At 38.1% G+C, this 14,184-nt stretch overlaps 1 long non-coding RNA gene across 1 annotated transcript; it reads left to right on the top strand.

Moving 5' to 3' along the window:
- The first annotated feature begins 7,559 nt into the window (after nucleotides 1-7,559).
- Nucleotides 7,560-13,913, top strand: LOC135226090 (uncharacterized). The gene is made up of 3 exons (XR_010317155.1): nucleotides 7,560-7,791; nucleotides 9,541-9,676; nucleotides 13,679-13,913. It is a non-coding gene; the product is annotated as an uncharacterized LOC135226090 (long non-coding RNA).
- The last annotated feature ends 271 nt before the right edge of the window (nucleotides 13,914-14,184 follow it).

Here is a 14,184-nt window from a genome sequence, read left to right as displayed (position 1 = left end):
CAAGCATTCAGTTCCATTACAGTTCGATTCCTTTTAAAAGCGTCATGCGTTCAGTTCCATTTATAAGTTCGACTCTTTAAAAGCGTCATGCATTCAGTTCCATTTACAAGTTCGACTCGTTTTAAAAGCTCATGCGTTCAGTTCTATTTACAAGTTCTACTCGTTTTAAAAGCGTCATGCATTCAGTTCCATTTACAAGTTCGACTCCTTTTAAAAGCGTCATGCGTTCAGTTTCTTTTAAAAGTTCGACTCCTTTTAAAATTCGTGCATTCAGTTCCATTTACAAGTTTGACTTGTTTAAAAGCTCATGCGTTCAGTTCTATTTACAAATTCTACTCGGTTTAAAAGCGTCAAGCATTCAGTTCCATTTACAAGTTCGATTCCTTTTAAAAGCGTCATGCGTTCAGTTCCATTTATAAGTCGACTCGTTTAAAAGCGTCATGCATTCAGTTCCATTTACAAGTTCGACTTGTTTTAAAAGCTCAAGCGTTCAATTACATTTAGAAGTTCTACTAGTTTTAAAAGCGTCATGCATTCAGTTCCATTTACAAGTTCGACTCGTTTTAAAACCATCGTGCATTCAGTTCCATTTACAAGTTCGATTCGTTTTAAAAGCGTCATGCATTGAATTTGATATAAAAGATAAATTGCTGCATCTCAATTCAAAACAGCCAGGCACTGAATTTACAGGTACGAGGGTTATAAGTCGTTAAAAAACACCAGGTGTTGAAATTCGTTCACGAATATCACTGAGAGCACTAAAACCCGTTTCAAATCTTCAAATAAGAGCGTTGAAACTCGCTTTATAAACGCAACTAGGTGTCGAAACTCGCATGAGAGCAGCAGTCGGACGTTTCAAGATATTAGTTAGAGGGACGCTATTTGCCCCAAAATATCAGGCAAAACGCTGAAGGTCTTATAACAGCGCCAGTAAGAGTATTAAAACGCATTTCAAAGTGTCCGTAAAAGCTTTGAAATTCAACCGAGTTGGAACAAGAACTTAGCAAGAATGCGGACAATCGTAGAATCTCATCAGCCGTGCATTTGATGTCTAGGCCAGTCCCTTACGATGCTCCTGATTGGCTGTTGATAAGCCAATCACATGGCTGGAAACTCTGTCTCTCTCGAGAGTTCACATAGGTAGGATCTATGTTCCACCTCTCCTGAGGGATACATCTTTCAAAAGTGTCCCTTAGGAGAGGTGGAACATACATCCTGCCTATGTGAACTCTCTCGAGAGAAAGAGTTTCCAGCCGTGTGATTGGCTTATCAACAGCCAATCAGGAGCGTCGTAAGGGACTGGCCTAGACATCAAATGCACGGTTGATGTGAATCTATTATAGTCGAAACTGACCTCAGAGCAATGTAAGAACACTGAAACTTTTCAAAGTATCAATAAGAGTATTGGAACTCGTCTCTGTTGTCTCAGTAAGAAATTTGAAACTACTAGTAAGAACATCATAAGAATGCAGAAGTTTCTATAGTTGGCCACTAAAGCTGCTCCAAAAAAAGTTGTTGAATGATTTACATTGAACCAGTTTGGCTAATAGTATTCCCCGAAGAGGGTTATATTTCTTACATTTGGCAAATACGACTTCTGGCAACACCCAATCATGGCCGACTTCCTTTTGTTTGACATAAAAAAAAACTTCTCGTAACTTCCGAACAGGTTTATATTAAGTTTCTGGCTGATAAATCTTTCCTTTAATATAAAACAGGATTGGATTACTTATATTAGGCCAATAAACTTCTCGTAATCCCCAAAATAGGTTTAAGACTTCTTTTATTTGGCCAAAAAAACTCTTGTTACTCCAGAACAGGTTTGGATTGTTTTTATTTTAAATAATTAAGCTTTTCGTAGCTCCCAGACAGAATTGCATTGTTAATATTTGGCCATTAAAGCTTGTAACACTCCCAGACAGGTTTGGATTTCAAATATTTGGCAAACAAACCTAACAACTCCCAAACGGGGCTGGATTTTTTATACCTGACAAGTGAAGGCTCTCATAACTTTCAAATAGGGTTGGATGTCTTATCGTTGGCCAAAAATGCTTCTCTTTACTTACACTAAAGATTTAGATTTCATACATTTGCCCATAACAGCTTCTCGTTACTTCCAAGCAGGACTGGATTACTTATACTTATCCAATAAAAGCTGCTTGTCACTCACTCCCAAACAGGTGTGGATCTGTCTTGCCGCTGCTGTTCTGTTCATCGGGCTATTCGTATACTTGGTCTCGTATGCAATAACGACTTACAAGTATCAGGCAGCTGACGAGAAGCTTGATCTAAACTGGTCCACCTTCAACACGTTCCGCAGCATCGTTCTTCAGGGGAACTACATTGAAGCTGGGTCTTGGCCTACGAGATTCATCCTCTTCGTGTGGTTTGTCTTCTGCTTGATATTTTACGGTAACGATGACCTGTCAATTTCACTTGCCATTTAATTAGTTATAGTATTTGATCTGAATAAATGGACAACTATAAAGCAAAATGGAGGTATTCATTTCTGGTGTAAGAATAAATTCCGGCTACTGTAAAAAAGTTAAGTATATCTTAGTTTTACCAGACCACTGAGCTGATGAACAGCTCTCCTAGGGCTGACCTGATGGATTAGATATTTTTACGTGGCTAGGAACCAATTGGCCACCTAGCAACGGGACCTACAGCTTATTGCGGGACCTGAACCACATTATATCGAGAAATGAATTTCTATCACCAGAAATAAACTCCTCTGACTCTGCGTTGGACCTACGAACAGGTAGCCGAGTGCGAAAACCACTCGTCCAACGAGGAACTGTAGCCTATGCCTTTGTTTTATACATAATAGTGACTAATATACTAAAACGCATCCAGGCATGAATGCAGATGACATACACTTCACCAGAGGAGAAGTGCCGCTGTGGTGAAATGAGACCTTGGAGCAGGAGGCATCCTTATTTTCCCATTTTCTTTACATTGAAACCTTATGACACCAGCAGGTATGTGCCAAACACCCGCACGAGACAGGCAGAGCCAGTTTGCAGAAAATTAAAACCTAACTTGAGGATATTTATTGCGGGGTCTTCTGACGATTATATTACTCAATATTGGACTGGTTGTCTTTGGCCCAGTTGCTCTATTAGACCAATCAACTTTAGACTAGTTATCTTTAGACCAATAGGTCTATTAGCCCATTTCGCATTGGACCAACTGGTGTTAGGCCACATTAGACCAATCGTCTGGGACCGATATATAGTGTATGAGAGAGAGAGAGAGAGAGAGAGAGAGAGAGAGAGAGAGAGAGAAATGAGCGTTACCGAGCATAAAAGCAATTCCCGTCAACGGTCTTTTTTTTTCTTTTACCTTTTCAGCTCTGTACTCTGGAGTGCTCACAGCCGTGCTGGCTGTTCCCACCTACGAGACTCCAATCGAATCCCTGAATGACCTTCCCAGGGCGGCTAAAGATGGATTTACAATCGGAATGCTGGGAGGCAGCAGTTACGAAAGCTTTTTCAAGGTACAGTTACTCATATAAGTTCATGGATGTCCACGTGTTTGGGATAGATTTCCATTTCCCCCTCTCTGGATGACAGGTGTCTGGGCGTGTGAAACTGGCCAAATGTTCAACTACCTAGCTCTGCTGTAGAAAGTTTCGGTGTGTGCCCGTCTTACGTCACTATACAGACCCATTGTCCAGAGAGGGGTTGGATGGTCAGAATGCTGTTCACTCTCGAATTCAGCTCACATTTTCATTATGAAAGCTTTTTTTAATGTATACAATCTGATGACATACATGACAAAAAGGAATGTGTGACATTCTTTAGAAGTAATGCATATAACGTAATAAGGTCAGGGGCCAAAGTGGCCATGGCGGAAATTTCTGCCCGAAATCCAATGTAGAGTGTGAGAACCTTACCGAAGCAAAATGTAAAACATCAACAACCACTTCCTTGGGAACCACTTTGGCTCTCACGAGAAAGAGAAGGCTTACGTGTCGTAACCTAGATAAGTATGTTCGTTCTTATGCCTGTATCTTTGATTAGGTTTGCTCGCCTATGATTTGTAAATGTATTGTAACTCAGACTTCCTCTACTCCTCTTAGTTCAAACATCTATTCAGAAATCTTCTTTGCATCTATCATAAGATGTAATCTGGAACAATATATTATATTTTGGATACTCTGTGTTTCCACGACTTACCCTCTACCCACGAAAGAAGTAAGAAATGAGTATCAAGTTAAGAGAATATCTTCACAGTTCAACGGAGACATAGACTGAGATGGAGAGAGAGATACCCAACGAAGTTTGCTATGCCAACCAAAATTACAACTCTGTGGCTTGTTTGGTAATAAAACGATGCCACTAACATACATCTCTCTTGGTCAGAGTGCTGTTCACTCTTGAAATCTGCCCACGTTTTCGTTACAAAAGTTTTTTTACGGTACATCTTTCCTGTTGACTCTCTAATTCAGCCCACAAGTTTTCATTACGAAAGCTTTTTCAAGGTTCATCTTTCCTGGTCAGAATGCTGTTCACTCTCAGAATTACACTTTCGTTATGAAAATTCTTTGAAGGTTTACATCTTTGTTTTCTGGTCAGAAAGTTCTGTTCTAGAATCAGCCCACAAGTTTTCATTACGAAAGCTTTTTCAAGGTTCATCTTTCCTGGTCAGAATGCTGTTCACTCTCAGAATTTACCCCACGTTTTCGTTATGAAAGTTCCTTTAAGGTACATCTTTCCTGTCAGAGTTCGTTACTAGAAATTCAGCAGTTTTCATTTACGAAAGGTTTTCAAGGTTCAGCTTTCCTGGTCAGAGTGCTGTTCACTGAGTTAATTGGCCCATATGTTTACACAGGACTGAAAGCTGCGTGTATCATTAGTGAGGATGTTAAACTAATTTGTATATTCATCATAATTTTTCTCACTATTTTTTACGCATAATTTTTCAAACACTCATGTCCCAGTATCTTTCCTCCTTGATTTTAGAATATTCACTATATATTCCACACCACTATACCAGTTTTGACCAACGCGGGGTTTACTTTCACTGACACATGATATTACTGTTTTGTGAGCTGAAGATAAGAGGTTTACCTGGAAAGGGACACTTACGTACGTCTACTTGCTCCACGGGTCTGACTTGAATGGGTGTGTTTTTTTTTTTGTTTGTTTGTTTGTATGGTGTTTTTACGTTGCATGGAACCAGTGGTTATTCAGCAACGGGACCAACGGCTTTACGTGACTTCTGAACCACTTCGAGAGTGAACTTCTATCACCAGAAATACACATCTCTCACTCCTCAATGGAATGGCCGGGAATCGAACTCGTGGCCACCGAGGTGGCACGCCTACATAATACCAACCACGCCACTGAGGCGCTGTGTGTGTGTGTGTGTTCAGTCTCCAGTCACTGACTTGTACTAGGACGCTGTAGCTCTTTAGCAATCTCTACATCTATAAACACCACTGTAATCTGTGTGTTTAGTTATAAGGACACCAATCGTCTCCAGCACTTCTCAATAATTCTACAGAAAGTAATATGGAAATGAAATCTCGTGACGAACGTACAATGCAAGTCTTTGGAGACTATCCTTTACTAAACTTTTGGCCGATTTTACATTTCTTGCTCGTGATAAAATCGTTAATAATAAATGACGTTCTCCAAAAATTATTATTATTATTATTATTATTATTATTATTATTATTATTATTATTATTATTATTATTATTATTGGAAGTACAACCTCTTTTAAGCATGTTTTATTAAAAGTAATTTCTGCCTCAGCTGCATTAATTTTATGTAGGTTTTTCTCTATTTTCCTTGTCTTCTCATTGAGAAAAAGATAATTAGGAAAATAGAGAAGAACCTATATAAAATTAATGCAGCTGAGGCAGCAATTACATTTCATAAACCAAATATTCTATCATTATTATTATCTTTTGTCTTGCAGATGGCGAAGGAAGGGATTTACAAGCAGACCTGGGACCTACTTGATCACGACGATCGCTCGAAGAGCTTTGTCAACAACGTCGACGAGGGCTTTCGAAGAGTAAGTAACCTTCAGTCCGCTTCTTTCTGAAATGCAATTCGACTATTTTGGCCTGAATTCTCACCAGAGAGGCCGTTAGTCCTGCCCTTAAATTTGCTCCCTACACAATCTGCGTTAGTTCCGGTATATTTAGCACCTACAAAAAAAAAAAAAAGTTATTCTACAATCAGCTAGAAAAATAAAAACAAAACATTTAACCTGGTCTTGTATCTAACGGGCACCGTAAATCATCGCCGACTCTGATTTAAGAATGAAACCTCTTCGAAAGTGACTGTCAGTCCCTGTCTCAAATTTATCCCCTACAAAAATGGCACTGCTCATGACAGAGAAATGTCTTTTGGACGTGGAGCGAGCAGGGCGGGGACAGCCGGGTGCACTGAGGACATCAAATGACAGCCCCCAAAAAGACTACGTATCCAATGTATGTATAGGGTTTCATTCCACCCCACCTCCTTGAAAAAGCCAGAGATTGAAGGTCATTGGCCTTTGTATAGTGAAAGCAAAGGCTGCTTGAGCATCTGCATTCTAGTACGAATTCTACTTACGACACACAGACTAAAGGTTCTGTGAAAGGGAGTTAGAAATGTGGCAAGCGACGGGGATTTCCCTCAACCACTACTCAGTAACACCTGGTGTGTGTGGGCTCTATCGTCGTTACTTAACAGTCCTAGTGATGTCAGTGAACAAATTTTCTATGTCCACAAGAGGACACGGCTTTAATTAATTTATACAGTGAACAGTTTCAATGTCCACGAGAAGACACGGTTCTAATTAATTTCTGCAGTGAACAGTTTCGATGTCCACAAAAGGTCACAGCTGTAATTAATTTCTACAGTGAACAGTTCCTATGTCCACAAGAAGACACAGCTGTAATTAATTTCCACAGTGAACAGTTTCTATGTCCACAAGAAGACACGGCTCTAATTTCTACACTGAACAAAGTTTGGATGTCCATAACAGGACACGGCTCTAATTAATTTCTACAGTGAACAGTTCCTATGTCCACAAGAAGACACGGCCCTAATTAATTTCTAATTAATTTCTACAGTGAACAGTTCCTATGTCCACAAGAGTCAGCCCTAATTAATTTCTACAGTGAACAGTTCCTATGTCCACAAGAAGACACGGCCCTAATTAATTTCTAATTAATTTCTACAGTGAACAGTTCCTATGTCCACAAGAAGTCACAGCCCTAATTAATTTCCACAGTGAACAGTTTCTATGTCCACAAGAAGACACGGCTCTTGTTAATTTCTACATTGAACAGTTCCTATGTCCACAAGAAGACACGGCTCTAATTAATTTCTACAGTGAACAGTTTCGATGTCCACAAGAAGACACGGCTCTAATTTCTACACTGAACAAAGTTTTGATGTCCATAACAGGACACGGCTCTAATTAATTTCTGAAGTCCGTTCACTCATATCCCCGTCTCTTGTTACTGGTATTTTGGGGTACCTTTGCTACCCTGGTCTGTACCGTCTCACACCAATCATTGTTGTGTGGATGTGAAGGTATCTGAACCACCATTTCTTTTGCAGGAGCGAAAGAGACAATACATAGATTCTTCATTTCACCAAGAAATCTGTCCGCAGGTTCTGACGAGCAATTCGTCTTCATTGCTGGCGAGAACTACATGCAGGTGATTTTGAGGAGGTTTGGCAAGGGGCGGTACCACTTCGGTCGGGACGTCTTCTTTCCTGCTTACGTGGGTTTAGCTTGTCAGTCGGGATCGCCAATCGCACATGTCTTCACACAAAGGTCAGCTGGCTCTTCTCTGATTTCTTAATATAAATGATTTGTTATTCTGGTTAAGAGCTTTCGGGGTACAGTTAGGAGATGGTACGAGGAAAAGGCCACCTTTCCCGACAGAGTTCTTTACGAGTTCTTTGAAAATCATCAAGAGAGACAACAAGAGACATGATTTTGACAGCTGCAACGCGACGTATAAAAACAAGTCATATTAACCGCTATAGTAGATTCACATCAGTCGTAGTTCCCCGTTGGAAGAGTGGATTTCGCGCTCGGCTGCCAATCCGGTGGTCCGAAGTACGATTCTCGGCTCGGCCAACGCGGAACCTGAGGAATTTATTTCTGGTGTTAGAAATTCATGTCTCGATATAATGTGGTTCGGATCCCACAATAAGCTGTAGGTTCCGTTGCTAGATAAACAATTGGTTCCTAGCCACGTAAAAATATCTATTCCTTCGGGCCAGCCCTAGGCGAGCTGTTAATCAGCTCAGTGGTCAGGTAAAACTAAGATATACTTAACTTTCACATCAGTCGTTCATTTGATGTCTAGGCCAGTCCCATACGACGCTCCTGATTGGCTGTTGATAAGCCAGTCACAGGGCTGGAAACTCTCAGTCTCTCTCGAGAGTTCACATAGGCAGGATGTATGTTCCACCTCTCCTGAGGGATACTTTTGAAAGACGTATCTCTCAGGAGATGTGGAACATACAACCTGCTTATGCGAACTCGCTCGAGAGAGACTGAGAGTTTCCAGCCCTATGATTGGCTTATCAACAGCCAATCAGGAGCGTCGTAAGGGACAGGCCTAGACATCATGAACGACTGATTTGAAAGTTAAGTATATCTTAGTTTTACCTGACCACTGAGCTGATTAACAGCTCGCCTAGGGCTGGCCCGAAGGATTAGATATTTTTACGTGGCTAGGAACCAATTGTTTATCTAGCAACGGAACCTACAGCTTATTGTGGGATCCCGAACCACATTATATCGAGACATGAATTTCTAACACCAGAAATAAATTCCTCAGGTTCCGCGTTGGCCGAGCCGAGAATCGTACTTCGGACCACCGGATTGGCAGCCGAGCGCGAAATCCACTCTTCCAACGGGGAACTACGACTGATGTGAATTTACTATAGCGGTTAATATGGCTTATGCGAACTCTCGAGAGAGACTGAGAGTTTCCAGCCCTATGATTGGCTTATCAACAGCCAATCAGGAGCGTCGTAAGGGACAGGCCTAGACATCAGATGCACGGCTGATGTGAATCTACTATTACACGACTGGCATAAAAAAGAAATATAGTAAACATTTGAATATACGTATGATCATTTAACAACCGACAAATCTTGGTCATGAATACTGTGCCTAGGTTTGAAGCGAACGTGTATTGATGGGTTAAACGCAGGTGTTATCTCTCTTCACGGGACAATGGTTTTGGTCAACTGCTGTGCTTATATTATGACCTCCCTTTTTAAATACAAGTCTGATTATTCGGTATAGATTAAGTTAGTTATGTATGCTTGCGTGTATATAAGTAAATATATTATACATATATGTTGTACATATACGAATATATATATATATATATATATATATATATATATATATATATATATATATATATATATATATATATATATTTATATATATATAACGAAACGGAATTTTGTTTTGTAGCACTTGAATGGAAGCCATTTTCCTTGTTTGCATTTCCATGTGCAATGTTGTCAGGGTAAACCGTCTGTACGTTGTCCTCAGGATACTCAATATGCAGGCATCCGGGCTCGTCAGTCATTGGATTGACATCTCGCTCAAGGGAATCCCACGGGACCCAGCGGTAACAGCTGCGGAAGAAGAAGGGAAAAGCTTCGCAATCACACTCACCCACCTTCAGGTAAAACTTCGGAAGCTTCGTGTTTTCTTACTCCGCGCTTCTTAACATTAAAGCAGACGGTTCCGTTGAGCGTCTCAGACAGGTGACCCCTGTCGTCTTATCTCAGCTGTCCAGCTTCTTTGAATTAGCCTCGAACTTTTGTTCACCTCTTTATATGTAAACACACACACACACATATATATAGATATATATAGATATATATATAAAGTATAAGCCACGAAGGAAAAATAAACAACAGAGTTTCTGCAAGATCTTTCGACTCGACGTCCTTTACTCAGCAGATAAACTGACTTACATGAGGAATTGACAATACAAGAAAGGTCGTATAACTGACAGATGGGGATTAGAAAGAGATTAGTACCTAGGATCCGACACACCTGAAAGATGAGTAACCTTCCCAATCAAGCATAAACATGGGTACAATTTAAAAGAAAAAGAAAAAAGAGATTAAATCAATATGCTCAGACACAAGGACAAGACAATTAAAGGATTATTTTGGGTGACAGCTATTCAGACCTTTGGCAAACAAAAACATATTCTCAATACATATTAAACATACATATACAATGAAGATATCTCTAAGGCAACTAATTTTTATTTAAGTCTGGTATTATTCTTTGAGGTCTTTCTTAAACATGTTACAAATACAAGGGTCTAAATGAAACAGGCCACGACTAATACTGAAATTACAATGGGAAGTAAGTTGTATTAAAGCAGATTCTAAAAGATATCGTGATAAGACATCTTTTGACCTTGCAATTACTGAACTACCAATACAATTTATTCGGTGGTTGTTTTCACTTAAATGAATGAATATTGCATTAGATGTTTGCCCAGTTTTTACAGAATATTTATGCTGGCTTAATCTTACTTCTAAGCCCTTGCTCGTCTGTCCGAGATAAAATGAGGGGCAGTCCATACATGTAATTTTATATATTATGTTGTTGCTTTCTCTCGGGCCATTTTTTATTAACAATCCTTTTAGTGTGTTATTATAGGAAAAAACAAGGTTGACCTTAAAGGCTTTTAGCAATGATTTAATGGTTTCAAATCCGTTAAAATAAGGCAAACAGAGAATGTTCTTAGAATTTTCTTTCTGCGTGTTACTTACACTATAAAACTTTTTGTGGGCTTTATTATAACAAATATCTAATATTGTGGACTGACTATCTGCAATGCTCGTAAAAACATAGAAGAAAAAATTGATATTTTGATGTTAAGATGGTACCTGGTTATTTAATTTCGAGAGTAAATCATTTACATCAATACCAACAGGCAGAACAGCTAAAATATCCTCAACATATCTACTACTTTACAGGAATATAAATGATATTAGGTAAGTAGCGTTTTTCAAAGAATTCCATGTAACAAGTTTGAGAGATGTGGTGATAAGGGTTTCCCATTGCCATGCCAAATATTTGTTGATCAAATTCACCATTGAATATAAACTTACAATCACAAATGCACAAACTAATGAGTGAAATAATGTGACTTATAGGTAGAGGTAATTCATGCTGAGTTAGTTCATTACTAAGATCTTCTAAAATAGAGTCTATAGGGACTTTAGTAAAAAGAGAACATACATCAAAACTAACGAATCTATCAGTGGGGCAAAGAGTAATTTTGATTGATTTATCAACTAAATCTAGAGAATTATATATATGAGAATCGGAGATAGTTCCAAGTAACGGGGACAAGATCTTAGTGATATATTTCGAAAGTTTATATGAAATTGAACCAGCAGTACTGATAATAGGCCGCATAGGGTTATTTCTTTGTGCGTTTTGACTAATCCGTACAGGTAAGGTAGCGAAGGAGATTTGACTGACAATTTGCCTAGTAGTTCTGTTTTATCTTTAAGGATATTGTTCACTGTGCTATTAAAGTTTTTTATGACTTGATCAAGTGGATTTTTTTTTTTAGTTTTTTATAAGTGACATCATCATCCAGTAGGGCTTGCATACGTGATATGTAGTCGGCTTTACCTAAAATTACTATACTATTTGACTTATCAGCTTTTGTAAAGTGGATAGTATTGTCTTTTTTAAGATCGGTCAAACTTTTCTTATAGCGAGCAGGGAAGTTACTTTCATGCTTAACATTGGCAGCTCCATAAACAATATCTTTAATCATGTCAACATGATTTTGAGGAAGATCACAATATTTTTCAAATTTACTACTTAGGGATGACGCAATCATTAAAGCAGAAGGTCAACTTGTTATGAAGAAAGATAAACCATATCCAAGCCCACTCACAACATTTTCACTTATTTGTTTACTTGATAGGTTTACAACACAATCTTGACTTGCACAATTAGTCCAATCATTGCTATCAATAAGATTTTTTAGTTTTCTGTCGAGTTTCCTTTTCAGGGCATCTGTAGTCCTACGAAGTTTTCCGTAAATTTCCCGTTGCAGCGAGTCCTTCCAATCAGCCGGGATGGAATGATTGAAAGAGATCTTTGTTTTTTCCAATTCCTTGAATTTTTCTTTCTATTCTTGCTTGGCGGCTGCTATGTGCTGTTTCAACATCATGGCACTAAATTCGTTGAATGGGTGATTGTCATAACTTAGAAGGCGTGGCAGCAAGGATTTAGGGAGCATTTGTTCAAAAAGCCACTTCTTCAGGAACTTTAGACGAATTCTGGTCGAATGTGCAGCCACAAGAGACTTGCCTTATTTTAACAGATTTGAAACCATTAAATCATTGCTAAAAGCCTTTATGGTCAACCTTGTTTTTTCTTATAATAACACACTAAAAGGAATGTTAATAAAAAATGACCCCAGAGAAAGCGACAACATAATATATAAAATTACATGTATGTACTGCCCCTCATTTTATCTCGGACAGTCAAGCAAGGGCTTAGAAGTAAGATTAAGCCAGCATAAATATTCTGTAAAAACTGGGCAAACATCTAATGCAATATTCATTCATTTAAGTGAAAACAACCACCGAATAAATTGGATTGGTAGTTCAGTAATTGCAAGGTCAAAAGATGTCTTATCACGATATCTTTTAGAATCTGCTTTAATACAACTTACTTCCCATTGTAATTTCAGTATTAGTCGTGGCCTGTTTCATTTAGACCCTTGTATTTGTAACATGTTTAAGAAAGACCTCAAAGATATAATACCAGACTTAAATAAAAATTAGTTGCCTTAGAGATATCTTCATTGTATATGTATGTTTAATATGTATTGTGAATATGTTTTTGTTTACCAAAGGTCTGAATAGCTGTCACCCAAAATAATCCTTTAATTGTCTTGTCCTTGTGTCTGAGCAGATTGACTTAATCTTTTTTTTTTTTTTTAATTGTACCCATGTTTATGCTTGGTTGGGAAGGTTACTCATCTTCCAGGTGTGTCGCATTCTAGGTACTAATCTCTTTATAGCCCCTATCTGTCAGTTATACGACCTTTCTTGTATTGTCAATTCCTCATGTACGTCAGTTTATCTGCTGAGTAAAGGACGTCAAGTCGAAAGACCTTGCAGAAACTCTGTTGTTTATTTTTCCTTCGTGGCTTATACCTTTATTTATGGATTTATCACGTTCCAAACTTTCGTGATTCAGTTATACAGACATACATACATACATATTACTGATACATACATATATATTATCTATATATATAATATATATGATATATATATATATACTAATATATATATATATATATAGGTAATGCCACGCCACGGAGGAAAAATGAAAAGACGAGAAATGCCTCAAGTAAAGGGTAGTGTTAGACCGAAAGATCTCGGCATTTCTCGTCTTTTAATTTTTCCTCCGTAGCATTACCTTTAGATATACGTAGCATCATGTTTTTATATATTTCGCGATGAAGTCATTCATCATATATATATATATATATATATATATATATATATATATAAATAAATATATATATACTATATATATATATATATATATCTCAAACGTAAAAGCATTGTCATGCATAACTTTCCTTTTAAACTTGCGAATATCGTCTACTGTTTTCTTTCAGGCTGGTTTCTACCTGGCCTTCCTGGGGCTGTCAGTCGCCACTGTGGTGTTTCTCCTAGAATTAGTCATATTCTACCTCAGAGGAAATAAATTTCAACAGGCTGACTAAACCACCTTCAAGCTAAGTTTCGACGGTCACACTTTTGGCAGACAGACTTGATCCATATGCTCTCATCAGTACCTCCTTTATAACACGCCAGTTCGCTTAAAATGTGGGGGATGAGTGCATTTGAAAGACAACACAAGAGCGGTGGTTCCAGAAATGAAGGTTTTGTAGAATATGCCTTGGATAAGAATGACTGAACATGTGTGTATGTGTATATATATATATACACACACACATATATATATATATATAATTATATAATATTATTATTATATTAATAAATATATATATGTATTATATATATATATAGTAATAATGTGATGTTAGGTAAGTAAACACGTTTTTTTTAATAACACACAAAAAACAAATAAACCAAACGTTATCCATGAGTTCAGTCGTGT

The sequence above is a fragment of the Macrobrachium nipponense genome, chromosome 14 (genome assembly GCF_015104395.2).
Source record: "Macrobrachium nipponense isolate FS-2020 chromosome 14, ASM1510439v2, whole genome shotgun sequence".
NCBI lineage: Eukaryota > Metazoa > Arthropoda > Malacostraca > Decapoda > Palaemonidae > Macrobrachium > Macrobrachium nipponense.
The sequence above is the reverse complement of the archived record's forward strand: the minus strand, read 5'-3'. Positions and strand labels throughout refer to the sequence as shown.